We start from the raw sequence: 5,210 nt of genomic DNA, 5'->3' as shown, positions 1-5,210 counted from the left end.
CAACTCTGAAATATACTCTGTCGTTAAATGTGTTTTGTAGTAATAAACGCTATTGAAATACTTTTTACTTCTGGTGCTGCTTAATATCTTCTTGTTATGACACATATTATATATTTCCATACATAGCTATTGAATTTATAAACAGTGTAAACTATAGGAAAAGAAAGTGAACTTGCCATAAGAGGATAATACGATTTTTTTTTTTTTACTTCATATTCACTAGTATCAATACAGTGAGAGCGATTATTAGTCAAGATTGATGACATTGTTTAATGATAATAAAAGTAGGGGTAGTACCGATAGCATTAATAAGGATAAAATAATCAAGATTCGACCAAGAGGGTTGCCATGTATGCTTAGACTCATCCTTTTAAGTAAAGGTATCCTATCCTCGCATTCAGTTGAGAACCTGTTGCGGGACTTACAAGTAGCATCCACACAGAACATCCACAGGTATCCAAGTTCTAATCATTGTTAGTTTTATTATGCAATTCTATTTAATATCCACTTTTTTGTGTGAATATCAGGAAGCACATATGTTGCATTGTTACTTAAGAAAAAAAAATTGTGTTCACGCTCACTCGTTGCTTCTCCGTCGTAAAATAACGCTCATTGTTTTGTTTTTACTCTTCACTTTCTTTTCATTTTGGAGCCTTCCTGTTTGCGAAACAGTATGAAAAGAGTGGTCATGTATAGCCAAAGGCAATATCTAAATTTTTATATTGGTATCGAATGCAGAAAAGTGATTGTCACAATATCAAAATTTTTATATTGTTATCGAATACTGAAAAGTGATCGACGATTTTTCCTTCCATAGCCTCACCAGGATGGTATGGGAACCTTCATCGTGCTGTGGGATCGGCAGGAGGACAGCCGGTTGCATCATAGCCTCCATTACGCCGTGAGTACTTTGGAGGTTAGTTATATATACTTGTGTAACGTGGAAATCAATTGTACCAAGAGATAAGACAATATTATAAATAAGATGTTTTTGGGTGATAATCTCTAATTCTGACACAGAAGTAAACATTAGAAAGTGCAATAGTATTCTCAATTAAAGATCTAACAGTATGTATAACCTTTCCATTTTATATATTGCTGTTTATATTAGCTGCTTATGATTAAAATTCCTTTCCCATATCTAGAGCTGAGAATACATTAATTAATTGTTTCGTTTCCTACACAGATTTACTGTATATTTGACTCGGTTCTCACCCTTTACTATTGTCCAACGGGCAATTTAATTTGTTCATGGAAGACTATTGCAAGAAGCTGACAGATGCTGAATACCCAACCTCGAATTGTATTGACATAGCGCACAGAACCTGTAAGTAACTTTTTATTGTTGGTTTAGTTTAATATCGTTGTTTATCGTGCTTGTAATAAATTATTTTTAAACAGGCAAAATTAACAGAATATTGACATTAGTAAATGTCAGACTTTATAGTAGTTAAAAGACATATGTGATTAACAAGTATAAAGTAAGTGTAACGGACAATTTTGTATTACAGGTTGAAAATTGCAAATTCCGATTAGCCACAATTTTGTTCAGTATTGGAAAAAAATCAACAAATCGTTGTGTCAGTATGGTTTAATAGACGGCGTTATTTAAAAACTAAATTTATTTTATTTTTATGATTTACAGTTAATGGAGTAATATCGATCCGACTGGTGATGGAGATTCTTCATATCATCTTTAGCTTCCTCCTCATCCGGGCATCAGAACGGTAATAATTAACTTCGTTTTCTTCAGAATTTCAGATGAACTTAGATGAACCATATTGTAATTATAAAGTTATTTAACAAAACATACGTGGGCGCGCACACACATATTGTAATTATAGTTATGTACAGAACATACATTGTAATTACAGTTATTTACAAAACCGCGCACACCTTTTAATCTGTCTGCATTTATATATAACTATATTTACAACTATAGAGCAAAAAACAATATGCAATTACATCCATTTTTCCTCCAGAAAAATCCACGTCTGATGGTTCCCTACCTGGTGATGATGTTGATTGCTATCGTCTTGTTGACACTGTCTGCTGCATTCATAGTAGTAGTACTCATGCTTTTGAGCGTCAGGATTGGTATGGTACTGGCAATCATCTTGGAGGAGTTATTTTCATCATGACTACTTCAACCTCGTGGTTCGAGCCTATTACAAGGAGGTATGTCGTCGTTTTGCCATTCGTTCGGAGACAAAATTCCCTTGATTTCAGTTATCTTTTATGAGATATTCGCCATCTTTATGATTGTATGTGTGATTATCAAGTGGAACGTAATCTTGTTTTCATGCTTACATTGCTAAAATATAAACATATAGAAGAATTCATTCTTATATGGTTATTCTCAGATAAATGGACCTGTAATGAATAACTCAAGACACTGAAAGCTTAAGAAAAAGAGCTCTGAGCGCAGAATCCTGGACTACGTCGACGAGCATCACGATAACAGGATGTGAAACTTGATTGCTGTGGTTGATCTCGTGTTAAATTTGGAGATTCTCACATATTTCTTTCCTTTTTTATCTTTAATGAAGACTGTTGTATTTAAATCCAAAGATATACAAATTTTATTAATGAATATTTTTATCCTTCAGTTCAATTATTAGAAAATGTATTCATTAACCATCACGTCCCTACTAGTATTAGGCATTTGTTAAGTGAAGGTTTACCAAATGTTGCTGAAACGTTTGCTACTTGTCATCAGAGTTATTTTGTCAATGTTAACAAATAAAAGCCCAAAATACATTTCCTTTTTAGCTTCAGTACCTTTAATGGAGCAATGTTAATAACACGTAACAACGATACTCATTCATAACATATGTGTAAAACCATATAAGCAAATATGTAGACATACACAGACTGGAATTTTTTTTTTGCATAACTTTCCAATGTACTTTCAACAACATCAAAGTAAGTAAAACCTGTGATAACTTCCGGAAAAAGCTATCTGGATTAAACTATCTGCCCTCTAAAACGTTGCAACATTACCACCCCTTGTCATCCCGAGAAGGAAAACAAGGACAGACACGGTCCTCAGACATGGAAGAATGTCTGATGCAACAGCTCCTATACCGGAGAAGCAGCCAGAGCTCAGTTTCCTCTTCGGTATAATTCAGTGTAGTAGTAAAAAACAAAAAAAAAAAAAAAAAAAAAACATGATAGCTGTGTATAAACCGATATGAATTGCCATGTTTTCCATAATAACCACGGCTAGAAATCACTGGTGTCTACACTGAATTATCTATGAATTTTTTTTTTCATTAATGCCAAAATACAGTTGTATGAGTACGATACTGATCTTGCCTGAAAACTATGGCATTTCTTTCTTTCCAGTAAAATTTTGCTTTCTCTCCCTCTTTGTCTGTCTGAAGAAATAAAGAGGACTCTAAAGGGCATGATTAGAGGGAAAACACCAGAAGATGGCATTAATGTAAACCTTATAAGAGATACAGGAAATAATGTAAACTAGCAATGTCAACGGCAAAACTCCGGACACTTCGAAAAATGCAACACTTCTTTTAATACACAAAAGGAAATACAAAGGATCGAAAGAATTGCCGATCCATAAGGCTCATATCAGTTATCTACAAACTATTCACAAAAGTCATCACAACAAGCATCTCGACACTCCAAATTCTAGAGACAAGCTTGAATAGTGCATTCTCAAGCCAAAATAAGGGAGATAAATGAATATAAGAACCCCTTTTCTTTATAGCATACGAAAAGACATACAAATAATAGCTGTATTAGAATCTATTCGAAACAAGGCATAAGCAAATTTCTACTGTAAAATGTAATGTGTTTATCCGAAAATGGAACACCGACCACCAAAACGGAACAGAAAACGGATACCAATTCACCATAACTGTTTACAGCTTGTCTTGAGGAACGTTAAAGAATCAGAATGGAGGGGAAAGGGTATCAAAATAGGGGACTTTTCGCAGCTGCTTTTGGCGATCACGATCCCTTATCACCTTACACAATCCCTCGGTGAAAAAACACAAATTGTTAACGTTGCGACTTAGGTTGCTGTAACCTTCACACATACTCGTATATAGGCCTTAAAATCAGCTGCTTCGGCAGAGCATTCTCTGTTCCTGAAAAAAAAATAATATAAATATAAATAAAATAAATAAATAATATAAAAAATAAATAAAAATAAAAAAATAATAAAATATAATATATATATATAATATATAGATTGAAAATGTATATATGAATATATACACATACACACACATATAATATACATATATTGTCAAAATGGCCTTATCTCCTTATTAACATGAGGTATTGTTTTACATCAGTGGTTAGGTTGGTGTAAACAGGGCAATTGGGTAAAGACTCACTGAAGACTGACTGTAGACCCACGCAAACGGGAAGGCTAGGCAGGTCAGGGGTCAAGGACTTAGTCTATGTGTGGCTGGGTATTCATAGTCTCCGTGTCTCTGTCTCTATCGCTATCCTCTTTATATATATATTTTTATATATATATATAAAATATATTTATAAAAAATAAAAATATTTATATATATATATAAAAAAACGTGGCACGATTTGGTCATAATAAAAAGATGAAAAAAGATGAATTATTAGTGGGGAAAACGGGAAAAGATTGTTTTTTCCCCTGTTTCCCTTTTTAGTTTCACTGCGGCCCAATGCTAAAAGCGCGCCCGGGGTTCCTTCGAGTCTAACCAAAAGGAAATGTTTATTTTTAAAATTATTTTGTCATTCGATAATCTCCCATCCGTTTTTTTTTTTGATTTCTTTAGTCCCTTCTTTTGGGCAAAATAATTCTGTAAACGATCATTTTTCATAAAATAATGGTAAAAAACAACCCCCAATAAAAACCCAGAAGTAATGCTATCAGAAAGCAACTTTAAAGGGTTTGTTTTCGAAGTTCCCCACTTAACGGGGGACCCCCTTTTTAAGTAAAAACTACCCCTATTCCCAGTCGGGGTTTTAAAAGGGGAAAAATTTAATCCCTTAAACCTTTCCCCACCCCTTTATTAATTTTCCTGAAGCAAATTTTAACAATCCTGCTTTTGTAAATGGCATTAAGAAAAGTCTCACTTTTTAAACCCGAGGAAGGGGTAAAACCCGAAAAAAAAAAAAAAATGTTTGTAAAAAGGTGGTTTCACAAAGGTCCCCCAATTTCTCCCCGCCCCCGTCGTAGCTCGCGGAACTCAACCCTT

At 33.9% G+C, this 5,210-nt stretch overlaps 1 long non-coding RNA gene across 1 annotated transcript; it reads left to right on the top strand.

The window, feature by feature from the left end:
• The first annotated feature begins 1,182 nt into the window (after positions 1-1,182).
• On the top strand, positions 1,183-2,378 carry LOC119569611. The gene is made up of 4 exons (XR_005228294.1): positions 1,183-1,327; positions 1,646-1,727; positions 1,983-2,178; positions 2,364-2,378. It is a non-coding gene; the product is annotated as an uncharacterized LOC119569611 (long non-coding RNA).
• Positions 2,379-5,210: the final 2,832 nt, after the last annotated feature.

Source organism: Penaeus monodon, unplaced genomic scaffold (genome assembly GCF_015228065.2).
Source record: "Penaeus monodon isolate SGIC_2016 unplaced genomic scaffold, NSTDA_Pmon_1 PmonScaffold_171, whole genome shotgun sequence".
Taxonomy (NCBI): Eukaryota; Metazoa; Arthropoda; class Malacostraca; order Decapoda; family Penaeidae; genus Penaeus; species Penaeus monodon.
This window is presented reverse-complemented; position numbering and strand designations above follow the sequence as displayed.